The 14,090-nt window shown below is 40.9% G+C and overlaps 1 protein-coding gene across 1 annotated transcript in view; it reads right to left on the reverse strand.

Annotated features, from left to right (window-relative positions):
* Positions 1-14,090, reverse strand: part of LOC101746412 (EGFR adapter protein) — a 132,776-nt gene that overhangs the window by 93,495 nt on the left and 25,191 nt on the right. The window lies entirely within an intron of this gene.

The following is a 14,090-nucleotide window of genomic DNA, read 5'->3' on the forward strand; positions in this document are numbered from 1 at the left end:
ATGTATTTCCGAATTGATTCGAGGCCCAGGTCGTCGTGTAGGTCAACGTTCCTCACGAACCACGGAGCCCCGACAGCTAACCTGCAAAAGCGGGATTGTAGGGATTGGAGGGTGTCTATGTGTGTGCGGGCCGCGTGAGCGAACACCACACTCGCGTAAGTCATGACGGGCCTTATGCAAGTTTTGTAAAGTGTCACCTTGTTCCGAAGGGACATTTTACTCCGCTTACAGATCATGGGGTAGAGTCTACCGAGAATAAACGCGGCACGGTCACGGACTGATTTTATATGCGGGCGGAATGTCATCGATGCATCCAGGGTAACGCCCAGGTACTTGACCTTCCTGGCCCAGGGTATGGGTTGTCTAAAGAGAGTAATCGGGGGTGTGAGATTCCTCCTCCTAATCCGGGAGGAAATCCGTGTGGAGCTTCCCCTCTGAAATAGCACCGCAGTACTTTTCGCTGGGTTGATGTCTATGCGCCATTTTCGGAACCACTGTCCTAGGGCTAGGGCTGCGCTCTGAAGCTTCTTCGCGATTAGGGACTTATTTCTACTAGAATAGTAAACAGTCGTGTCGTCGGCGAATAAAGCTAAATGGGTCGGCGGCGACCGGGGAATATCGTTGACGAATAAGCTAAATAGGAGGGGTGAGAGGACAGAGCCTTGCGGGACTCCAGCTGTGAGAGGTCGTGGGGAGGAGCGGGTTCCCTCGACTCGATATCGAAAAGAGCGGTTCGACAAGAAGTCCCGTATGATGAGCACGAGACTATCCGGCACGCCCATGTTGAATAGTTTGAAAATCAAACCATTGTGCCAGACTTTGTCGAACGCTTTTGCGACGTCGAAGAAGAGAGCTCCCGTGTACAACGGTTTTGGTCGATTAAGCCCCACAAGAATGTGCTCCGTGAGGCGGTGCACCTGTTGAACGCATGAGTGATTTGTACGGAATCCGAATTGTTCATCGATAAGAATGCCCTTGGATGAGACGAAGTCTCTGAGGCGTTTGTAGAGCAGACGCTCATACAGTTTGCCTAGAGACATGAGGAGGCTAATCGGGCGGTAGCTCGTCGGATGATTTTTTGGTTTACCGGGTTTATGTATGCCGATAACGTCCGCTTCTTTCCACACCGCGGGAAAGATACAGTTCGCCATAGCGGCATTGAAAATAGATGCCAACATCACGATGAGTTGGACGGGTAGAAGTTTAATAACGCGGTTGGATATACCGTCGGAACCGGGAGCCTTGCGAGGACGTAGGTCTTTGATCAAGTCTTTAACTTCCATCGGGGTGACGGGTGGTAACGCATCAGAGGGTGGCAAGGAGGCTCTGCGTTCTACCTCACTGTCTACTAATTCTACATGAACAGGGTCCACGGATTGAGTGCTGGGCGTGCACTGGGTTTGCAATGTATCGGCCAGCAGCTCTGCTTTTTCGTCATCATCGAACGCCGCGAGTCGGCCTGAGGGGCCTACGAGGGGGGGCATAGTTACTACCGTATCCGATTTGAGAGTACGAGCTAAGCGGTAGTAAGACCTTTGGGAGGGCGCGAGTCCTTCTAAGAAATCAGACCATCTGGCATCTCGGACTTCGGCGATGCGAGACTTTACGTCGCGTTGTAGGGCACGCATTCGAATACGATTTTCCGCGGTAGGATACCTGTCGTAGGCGCGTATCGAGGCGTTCTTAGCTCTAAGGAGTTCCCAAATATCGTCGGACAATTTGAAGCGGTGAAGGAAGTCCTCCGCTACAACTTGTTTCGATGACCTATCTAATGTCGAGGTGATGTGTGACGTTAAGATGTCTATGGCTTCAGCGGTATCCTGAGGAGACGGGATAGAGTCCGGGTTAAACGGGAGCGATGGTGGATCAGATTCAGCCAGGCTGATGCCCAGCGTGTGCCAATCCACCACAGTCCTCGTGATGGGAACGGAATCGGGAGCGCGACCGAGCTTCATAACGACGGGACGGTGGTCTGAATCTAACTCTGAAACTACTTCGATCGAGTGTAAGCGCAGAGTTACGTTTTTTAATAACGCTATGTCGAGTATATCCGGGCGATGCGCGATATTTAGCGGGTAGTGAGTCGGGGTTAGCGGAGCGACGATATCGAAGGCGAGATCATCGACTAACGCGTCAAGCCGCCTGCCATTCGGGGTTGTGGTGTGTGAGTTCCACCTGATGTGTTTACAATTTAGGTCGCCCGCCAGAATGACAGAGCTCCCCATACCGAGCAGCGCCTCGATATCACTACTTAGAACGATCTTATCCGGTGGAAGATAAACGGACGCGATAACGATCGGCGCGTGTCCCGTCAGTGAGATTCGGCACACTGATGCTTCGATATTAGCGAGCGCGGGAGGATCGAGCGGGACGCAATGCAGGGCTCTTCTATAGTAAATGACGGTACCACCACCACGGGCAGAGAGCCTGTCGTTCCTGACCATGTTATAGTTCGCGATTTTAGGGTCACGGCGCGCGGGCTTAAGTAGGGTCTCCTGCACTAAAAAGATATCAATTTGGTGGTCACGCAAAAAGTCAGAAACCTGATCACGTTGATTTGCGAGACCGTAAGCGTTAAAAAAACCTATCGTTACGGATAGGGGCTTTATTCTACTTATATACGCCATTGATTACCGGCGGAGTGAGGGGAGGACGTACGTATTTAATGACGCGTATACGTCGGCGTATTCCTGCACAACGGCGATAAAGTGTTGTGCAGTGGAGGCAGCGCGAATGGCGTCGCCCAAAGCGTTGACGCGCTCAAAGTTGATCGACTGAAAGAAGTCGATCGCTAAAGCGAGATTGTCGGACGCGGTCGGAGGGCAAGTCGCGGAAGAGGGACGAGTCGCGGGGGCGGGACGAATCGCGGAGGAGGGAGTTGTAGCCGTGTTCGTGTACGGCAGCGGTTTTGCCCAGGCCGAGACACTGGGCACCGCCGCCGGAACGAACGCTGGCTTAGCCTGCGACGCAGAGGGTGCCGAGGCTTTGATGTCTGGGCCGGAAGCTCGGAGGCGGTTTTGGCGGGCGACGCGGCGATTTATTTTAGGGGCTCGGGGGCAACCACGGTAATTCGCGGGGTGACCCTGTGTTCGACACAGGACGCAGCTAGGCGGTTCCGTCGCGGTTTTTTGGTCGCGAGCGCAGAGGGCCGTGGCGTGATCGCCCAAACACTTAACACATCGGGGGCGCGCGTGACAGTTACGGGAAGAGTGCCCGTACAATTGACAGTTATGGCACTGGCTAGGAGTGCCTTTTTTATGGGGGGCTTCGACAGCGATACCAGAGAGCCTACAGACGGTCTGTGTGTTAAAGATTTTCTTACCCTCGGGGGTAGGCTGGAGAGCGACTAGAACCATATTATATGGCTCCCTACCGCGACCGGTGTGCATACGGTGCACAGAATTCACTGGTAGGCCTTGTTCTAACAGGTCGGCTTTTACGAGCTCTACATCTAACTCTTTAGGGATTCCGCGTATTACAACGCGGAGTTCGCGCTCCTCCTGGAGCGTATACGTATGGAAACTTATACGCTCCTTACGGAGGTAAGAAGAGAGGGCCCTATGGTCGTCGGGTGTTTGAACCTTAATTTGAATGCCGTTCGCGAGGTTACGGGCATTCGTGAAATTTATATTTTTGGCCTTAAGGGCCAGGCAAACTCGATCCCAAGCTGCCTTCTCCTGAAGGATAACCGGGGGAGGGGTCTGGGTTTTATTTTGTGCCACCGGACGCGGCGACGGAGTGGCACGGGCTGGGGGCGCAACGGGAGTCTGAGGGCGGGGGCGCGACGCGTTCACGGCTTTGCTAATTTTAGCGGCCGCGGGAGCTCGAGACTCCGCGGCACGCTTCTTACCCTTCTGTACCAGGGTGAATCCATCCGTCGATGAGGCGGGGGCGAGGTCGACCTCCATGTCCGAGTCAGAGTCGGAGCACGAGGAGGCGGGTGCAGGCGACCTACGAGCAAGTGTAGGTGTTTTAGAGGGCGCGACGGAGGCCGCGGATGATCGCTCAGCTGAAACGATGGTCACGGCGGACGACGCAGCAGCTTTTCTCGCCAGTATAGGCGACACGGGAGCGGCAGGCACGACAGAGGCTGCGGTGCTCAATGCAGAAGCTCTGCACGCAGGTACAGGCGACGCAGGAGCAGCGAGCGCGGCGGAGTCCTCGAGAGGGCTCGCAGTGTGATTGGCCTTGAAGGCCAAGAACTCCGAGGCGAGCTGTGGGTGGCGAAGTCGGAGGAATTCCGCGAATACAGCGTCCATGATCGCTGAGTACCCAGGTGGGGCGGCCCCGGGTCTTGAAAACACTCGCCTTGCGGCGAGGCCCCAACTTCTCGGACCTGAGCGGTTCTATTGAACACAGGTGGCAATGCGGCGCGATTACTACAGGACAAAGAAAAAGCACAACAAAACAGAAATTACGAAAAGAAACAAAACAAATAAATACTTGCAGGAAACCACTTTGTCGGCAGATGTACCACGAACACAGAAAACAAAAGGAAACAAAACAAATAAAAACTTCCAGAAAGAGCACTTAGTCGGCAGATGTACCACAAACACAGGCCGCGCGAACAATGGCCGGGCTAATAAAAGCCGGGCGAACAAAGACCGGGCGATCGAGTGGACGATGAGCACGTCCGCACGTGACGGGTGCCTCTATCGGAATGAGGAAGTCAATCGTGAACATTTGTTAAGTACGTATTTCATTAGAAAAATGGGTACCCGAATGGGATTCGAACACCGGTGCATCGCTAAACACGAATGCACCGGACGTCTTATCCTTTACGCCACGACGACCATATTATAGTCGTCTCGTTATACGTATAATATAAGTATAATACAGTATTTACCAAAACATTGCATTAATTCTTTACAAAAACACTTAAAGTGAATATTGATCATCGCATCGTGCAAACATACACCGGTATATTGGACCTCGTGTTTGCCCAACTAAAATGTTGTCCATTGCACAACAGCACGAGTGAATCCATTTACTCATAATGCGCAGAGAGAGAGAGACTGCATTCAAAATATAAATAACAAAATTTGTAGGATGTTTTACGGCGTCCGACGTCATGAAAGTTGAATTGGGTTTTTACGAGTCTTTCCCTTGTCGTGTTGTTGACGAAATCGCTCAGATAATTACTTGTGACATCAGTTTTATTACCAAATAAGTTTGATGATGTCTTTTAATGGAATTGTCAGATGATATACGCCCGTATAGTCTGATGGTACAATAAAATTAGTGAGGACTTAGTTCCCAATGAATGTTAGCGATTGAATTTTAATAAACGTGGTGTGATAGGAAGGTACTGGAAACCGAACGCTGAAACAGGAACAAAGCACTTCCCTGATTTCAAATAAAATAAATAACTATATATATACATGTATAGGAAAAGAAAATAGTTCAGTACTAACTTCTCATCTGTTTGCAAATTAGTTTTTTGTTTAGTAAATTATATATCAAAGACATTCTTTTATCTTTATTATTATTATTATTATCAACATCTTTATTATTATTATTATTATTTAGAATTGTCAAGTCAAAACAAAAGTGAAAATAATTGGGATCGATTTTCCAGCCCCTAGAAAATCAATAATAATCATCTCCGGTCTGTCAATTGCCTTTACTTTGTCTTACATTGCGTGCGATGCACTAAGCAATTTTACTGCTATACTATTCGGATAAACCATCCATAATCTTATAATAGAGCGTCAGATGTTTGTTAAACATGAAACAGAAGAAATAGGAATGTTATTTTAATGGACACATGTTGAACCCTTGAAATTTTTCTCCTCGGTCAATTGTTATTCAGAACAGATACGACCGCTCGTTGACTTGGGCTGCCCTTTTTTATTGTCGTAATACGACATGCATACGTTTTTGTGATCATAGATACTAAATTGGTACTAGAACTAGATGTTAGCTGTGATTACCTATAATTAAGTGAGCACATGTCATGTTTTGATATTTTTGTACCCTATGTTTAAGCCAGTGTTTCATTTGTTGGTGATCCATTAAATAAATAAATAAATGTAATGTATAATAAATGGTTTATCTGAATTTTATATATCTTTAGAAACCTCCCTGAGGTTTTAAGTCTTACCAAATTTTCAGCAGGGCTCAACATGGATGGGGGTATCTAATTTTAATATCTCAGCTAAATATGTCTAAGCTAAAAATAGAAATCTGAAGCTAAAGATATCTAAGCTATTTAAGAATTAAATTTCTGATTTTTTATTTTTACTGAAAACCCTTCTATTTATTTGTTAATTATTATTATTATTAATAAGGATTATTGTATAAGTGATTTAAGAGCATAAAGACAACACAGTCTGTATATCTCCACCAACCTTGATATATGAAGTTAACTGTTATGCACAGCATCTGCAAATACAAACCCACACCTGAAATAGCATACTAGCCCGTAAATTTAAATTCACATTAAATTCCAAGACCGTTTTTATTTTTATATCTCTGAACTGTACATATCAATTTAATTTGTGTGAATTTTCTCGCGAGTTTTTGTTAGACATAGACATAATTAAAACTAGGTACTTTTACGATTTCGTATTTTTTTAGCTATAATTCCATTACTCCCAAGTATTGATTAATTTATAGGAAAGAAAAAACGTGAGATGATACCGTATTTTAAATTCAATACTTTTTTTAATCTCCTAAAAATTCACTTTTAAATAATTTATAATTACATCGTAGGTACCTTAAAATTGGAGCGGTAAAAGAGTTTGAAATATAAGATATTGTGAAAAAAAATTAAACTAAATGGAGATTTGGATCACTTCTAGGTGCTTCTAGATATGTCTACGACTCAACAATCTTGTAATCTCCATAGACCCAGGCCACTGTGTTTTTCGCCGGATCTCATTAAGTCGCTATTCCGATCCGATGGTAGATTCTGCAAAGCACTGCTCTTGCTAGGGCTAGTCTTAACAAATTTTCTCAAGTTGAGCCCGCGAGCTCACCAACCGTCTATGCGAAGCTGGAACAACCCCTTAGAGTATAGCTAGTTGTTTTTACAAACATACTTGAACCTTCTTTTGTTTTTGATACATTCGAATATTTTTCAAGTTAATCTATATAATATATAAAAATGAATTGCTGTTCGTTAGTCTCGCTAAAACTCGAGAACGGCTGAACCGATTTGGCTAATTTTGGTCCTAAATTATTTGTGGAAGTCCCGAGAAGGTTTCAAAGGTGAAAAAAATATGAAAATGCTCGGAATTAAATAAAAATAACAATTTTGTATTTCCTTTGATGTTTATTTAATACAAAAGTTTAGGTCTTTTATTTATCGATTGAGGCACTCGAAGTCTGACGGGTCAGCTAGTCATTAAATAAAAATTTACTACAAAAATGCGCTGAAATTAATTAAGAAATGCAAACATGAATCAGAACTTTAACATCGCGGTAGCGTCGTCAATAATAATAATAATAATAAGCTTTTTTTTATTTCTTGTTTTACAATCTTAGGTGGATTATAATATTACATTAAACAACTAATATGATTTTTGTTAGCAAGTTAGCTTAAATTATGTTAGTAATATAAGTACGTGTATTAAAATAAATATAAATTAACAAGAAATCCCGGTTTGGGTAAAGACCTCCTCCAAAGACTTGTGTATTAAGAATCCTGCTCCAGATTTCCGGGTGAAGTTCCAATGTAGCAAAATATAAAAGCGTTGTGTTCTTCTATTTGTTACCCTGTCATTTAATTTCCGAAAGTCCCACGATATCGTCATGTATGATGACAGATAGTATATATATTTATTTATTTATATATATATATATATTTTTTTTTGTATTAGTGACTATGCTTTATCAGATTTTGTCCAAATTTTAAGGTTGGGTTTGAGATTTGTAACTTTGGAGGGTTTTGGTCGTAATCTTCCACGGTGACCAGCCGGGTTGGAAGATTTCTCAATAGCGGAAGCGTCGTCAATAAAGGCACCAAATTCTTTTATTACTAATTTCTTGTCTACAACCATTTATTATTTAATTTAGTTATTATATACTTTCTCTCAGTTCATGATTTTCCAATTAAAGCCCTTCACAAATCATAATCGTGTAAATTTTTTCAGGGTTTTTCTACTTTTTCTTGAGAAATCAAAATCAATGGGGAAATGTTATTATGGCTTTATACTTATAAAACCGTAGTGTGGTACAGGATAACAGTGTTTCCATCGTATAATCCTGGCTACTCAGTCTGTGGACGTTACATAACGGTCGGATGGTTCCTGCGGGAACGATCGCCTAGATTGGATGGCCTCGGGTTGGTCTAGGATACGTCCGTATCGTCTGAACGTAGCCGGCTTATTGCCGATCTAGATTAGAATTTTCTTGACTTTTGATTCTTCAATTACGATCGACGACGTCTGTGATTTTAGTTTCGGATATTAAATAAAAAAGTTTGGTTAGAAAAATAGCTATACCATTAAACTGTTGTATAAGTTGTTTTTCTTTGAAACTCTTAGTTGTAACATAATAGTACTGTAATCATTTGAAGAGTTTGTTTGTTTGAACGCGCTAATCTCAGGAACTACTGGTCCGATTTGAAAAATTCTTTCAGTGTTAGATAGACCATTTATTGAGGAAGGCTATAGATTATATAACATCACGGTAAGACCGATACAAGTGGAGCACGAATAAAGAATGTTTCAAAATATCTTCACTTTCTAGGTAAATGAAGTGGGAGTAAAATTTAGCGTTATGCCAAAGTAACTATTCCACGCGGACGGAGTCGCGAGCAAAAGCTAGTAACTAAGTCTTAATTTTTATTCTTACTGAATTGGTTCAATATATTAATTTCGAAATATGTCATAAGCTATGTAAATTAGAATACAGTTTAAAATAATAAAATCATACAAGATTAGCATTGAGGCTTCTATCCGTAAACAGAACTAATATCTGCATATGCACAAAGTCCTACTGTCATTTTTCTTTTGCTTGTCTGTGTTGTCCGCTAACAACGGCCCGTGGAATTAATCTCAATGTAGCCCCCAGCGGAGTTTTTTCCCGTTAAGGGCTATCGCTTCAACCCTACTCAATTAAATAAATGTTCTGATAATCTGTAGATTAAAACTGGGAACTTTTTATGGTAATTGCCAAAGAGTTAACGCCTTTTTAATGTTACATTTTTGCGCTTAAGTGAATCGAAGCGACCGTTCACTTAGAGACAAATGCTTTGAAAGAAACTGGAGATTCTAATAATTAAACAGATATCTATTAGACTGATGAGAGGTTATGTAGTGTCAATAGTACAACAGTTCACAACAGATGCTGCGGTATCAATTTATTCGATCTATAGTACTTACTAATACTAATAGTAATATATATAGTAATACTTTTTCATGAAGGACTTTCATAAAATCAGCACAGATTTGTTGCACGGTGTAAAGAAAATTTCAACACTTCTCTAATTATCTTTCAGTCCACAGACACCCACTGATGGGCATAGGCCTCTTCCAAACCTAGCAGCCACAACGACCGGCTCTCACAGTGATATAAAAAACACAAGTGCCCATTTAAAAAATTGAAGAATACTATACTTATATTTAATTTTACAAAACATATTCAATTCTATTATTATGGCTTGTACGAGCTTGTCTGGGCCACATGCTCTTATATTTATGGATTGAGAAAAAAAAAACAGAAATAATTGAGGCTTAAGATTACTTTATGAATTGATTATTTATTATTATTTCTTCATGAACAGGATGGCGCGGAGAAACAAGCAAGCAAGAAGCATAGTGCATCGAGTGATCAACACTCCAAGCTAGACAAGCTAGACATGATCTTCAGCATTGAAGGGACCGAATAAGAAAAAAGAAGAAGAGGATTACTTCAAATTCAGAAATATTAATAATAATTGAAAACGGTTTAATTCTTAATACTGCTATTTGATATTTATATGACGTACCTAATTAAATCAAAGATTAGCGAACCGCGGTCACGCTTCATTGCTAATATCGGTATTTGTATGAGACACATAAATTTCTTGGAACAACTCGCGTGCTAGCTGACATAAGTTAATTTTACTTTATTACAAGTCAATGCATATTGTGCAATGTTCGTCGTATTAGAGGAGAACGGTGACCGGTGGTTGGAGAGTATGAAAGCATCGAGACTGGATCCAGAAGATTCGATTAGATATGTTTTGGAAGACGACAGCTTCGCTTTTCCCCGTCGTCTGGGTCAGATTTGTAATTAGAAGCGGCCGCGATAAGAGGGTTTACAATTCCACCCAATCAGATATACTCAGCCTTTTTTTCTTCTTTTTTTTAATGCTTAGATGGGTGGACGAGCTCACAGGCCACCTGGTGTTAAGTGGTTACTGGAGCCCATAGATATCTACAACGTAAATGCGCCACCCACCTTGAGATATGAATTCTTAGGTCTCAAGTATAGTTACGACGGCTGCCCCACCCTTCAAACCGAAACGCATTACTGCGTCACGGCAGAAATAGGTGGGGTGGTGGTACCTAACCGCGCGGACTCACAAGAGGTCCTACCTCCAGTAATTATTTAATTAAAAAAAAAACTATCTCTGCGTAAACGGAATACAGGTCCAAGGACATAGCGATAGGGGTGTGGGACAAATAGAAAGTACTATACTAGTGCGTACAATTGTGAAAAGGACTGCGCAAAAGCCAACCGCGACGAAGGGGTCCGATGGTACAGTCACGAACAAAATACAAAGTATTAAAAAAAAAACAAAATTCATACGTATATTACAATACTATTACAATTTACATGGCAAGATATAGAGACAACAATTTATGTTTATAGATATGTTTCTTTTTCATTCTCTAACCAAAGCAGTCTACGCCTTACCTAAAATTAAATTATTATCTATAGATACCATAATATAAAAAGATGTGTGTGGTGTCGTGGGACACCGGATAGGAACGAAGTTCCTTATTATAAAAATATTAATTTTAAGTTCTATTCGAGGTATAAAGAAAATAAAACTGGAGGTTTCGCAACAACCCACGGTCATTCGGTAACGCGCGAACTTATTGTGGTACATTTCATTCACGGCTGTTTGCATAAGATTTAGTGTATTGCGCAAACGAACGCTCTGAGATCGTAGTCAATGCATGATAAAAAAATATGTTATTTTTATGTAGGTTATTACAAAGTTAACTCGTACACTGTGTGTGTGCATTACTAATTTGTACGTTATTACAAAGTCAAGTCGTACACTGTGTGCATTACTAATAAAAAATCTTACGTTACGGACGTTTTTTCCCGGTTAGTGTACCCCTCCGCATCGTCCCATAAGGAACTTCGTTCCAAAAATTACTGCTCAGAAAGAAAAATAATTTTGAATTTTCAAATGAATAAATGCAATGGATGTCTTTTATTTGCAGTGAATTAGACGAATCAGAGGTACTTAATAAAATCTTCTCGACATTTTGAACAGCACTATTATTCTTGGTTCCATAATAATGTATTTCAAAAAATCCGATAAATCGAAAATCAATGACAATCATAAATTCGTTCTCAAGTGTACTTTTGTTGTAGGGCTTCTAGCTTTGTCTGGATCGGTACCCATTTCACGGATTTTCAAACCGCCTAGTGTGCGCACTTATTACTTTTATTTCAACAAACAAAGAAGAAATGGGGTGCTTTCAGAAATATAAGTCATGGCAGAGCGAATAGTGTATTTTAACCGATTTTTTTTTTAAATAAGTGGATATTTCTGAGGATATTGTCGCAATTACTTTGTAGAAGTAACTGTCTCGTACGGATAAGTACTTATAGTCCTGCGTATCCGCCGTGAAGCAGTGCGGTTTGAAGGGTTCCCGATGTCCTATCTGTAATATAATACAATTAGGACTTCGATTTCATGTCCCGAGATGGGTTGTGGAGTAGCATTCACGTTCTAATTTCTATAAATTACATTCAGTACTGAACACTAGAGCGGCCAACAACCCAATTACCGAAAGGTGTAAAAAAAAATTAGTAGTATTAGTAGTAGTTAGTTAATTATTAGTAGTATTGTAGTTTTCTTCATTTTTCATCCTTAAATCAATATGTTCTCTTGTAATAGAGAATGCTGTATGTAAGAGAACCGATCTCTTCACCACATATATATATTTTAAATTATATTTAAAAAAATATTTTTTTTTTTTTTATCCTTTAATAAAAATAAATTATAAGCTAGTCAATATGTCACTGCCATCTATAGGAGCAATGAGAACCTAAGAACAAGCCATCAAGTGGCTGACGCCCGTAAACAGAATGTGTTAAAGACAAACGACCTAGCTCGCTCTCTCCCTCTCTCTCAGGTCGAGTGGTTCGCGAGACGCTCTGTTTATTTTCTCACTCTCGTTCGTCCTAAATTGTATCTTTTCTCTCTAGACGTAACTAATCTGTAACGAGTTAAATTTTACTCTCAACGCGCCTAAAGAAGTTTCACTTCATAAAATATAAAAAAAAACGAAATAAAAAATTTGTGACAGCCGAATAGCCTGCGACTCGTGGCTCTGCGATAGCTAATCTTAATCTTAATCTCTTCAAATCTCTCTTAATCAAATACTTTTGGAGAGAATCACACGCCAATTCTTTGGGATCCATAACTAACATATTTCGTGCCTGTGCATAAATATTGTGATCGTTTTGTCTTCCGAAAATTCCGATTTACGGCTAAGAGAGAATGGCCAACGAAAAAACATCTCAATTCCTTTGTCTACAGAAATCTAATATCGCAAATGTGTAATAACAAATATTTTCATTATTTCATAAAATATGTTTCGTTTATAAACTTATCGATTTATTCCTTACCGTTTGCATACGTTGAACATGTGAAAACAACACCAAGGTAAATACATAATATGCAAAAGGGAGACTCTACCTTAAGTTCTTTACTTACGATACCATTTTGGCATTTATCCTATTAATTCCCTTATATATCTTTAAAATATGTATATCGACGCTTGAAAGGCAAACGTAACTAAGCGGCAATGCGTGAACTTTACAGTAGACTAATTTAAAGTTGAAATACCTGAAAACAAAATTTATTTTAACGAATCAACCTGGAGTAGAATCTAGCTAGTAGCTGTAGGATTGAAATGATTTTAATAGACCTAGAAATATATATATTTTTGCGCATCGAATACGGTTATTGCCTATCATTTATGTACAAAGCAGTTATTGTCGCTTAGTCACGTTTGCCTTTCAATCGTCGATATGTAAATGGTAATAATAAATAATGCGGGTAGATGTGTATACACACTCTTTTGATCTGCGGCACGCTCGATATCAAATCGCTTTCGTAGTGTCTCAATCGATAAATAAAACACCTAAACTTTTGTATAAAATAAAACAAACAAAAAGAATCCATCCGACGGGGGACACATCAACGGGAAAAACAAAATTGTTATTTTTATTTAATTTCGAGCATTTTCATATTTATCTACCTTTTAAGCCTTCCCTGGACTTCCACAAATAATTCAAGACCAAAATTAGCTAAATCGGTTCAGCCGTTCTCGAGTTTTAGGGAGACTAACGAACAGCAATTCATTTTTAGATATATAGATATTCAATATTGAATATAACTAAAGCTCTCCATTAGTTGCTTATAAATAACGAATGACAAACAGAGATTATGAAAATTGTATTTCACTGTTTTGCCCTTGCCTATGTATATTACATATGTATACATCTGAGACGACTTGTAGGTTCCTAACGTTTTGTGGGTCGCCCCACATTTGTTTTGAGGAACGAGTAAATGGTCCCTTGAGAGTTGGGCTTGGTGAAAGGCTCAGACATGTAGGTCGGAGACGAAGGGCTAAGCATAGTTTGTAATTACCCTAAAACGTCAGCTTTTACGTTAAGATAATCCATGTATTTGGAATTTGTTACATCAGAATTTCTTTTTTCGCATATTCGTTAAACTGAATTAAATTTTATTATTAGTGTTGCGAGTATCGATATACGATCCTGCGTATTCATGCCACAAAGCTCTTTTTTTTTATTGCCTTTGTAGGCAGACGAGCATACGGCCCACCTGATGGTAAGTGGTCACCGTCGCTCATGGACGTCAGCAATGCCAGGGGCAGAGCCAAGCC

Source organism: Bombyx mori, chromosome 9, assembly GCF_030269925.1.
Source record: "Bombyx mori chromosome 9, ASM3026992v2".
NCBI classification, from domain to species: Eukaryota; Metazoa; Arthropoda; class Insecta; order Lepidoptera; family Bombycidae; genus Bombyx; species Bombyx mori.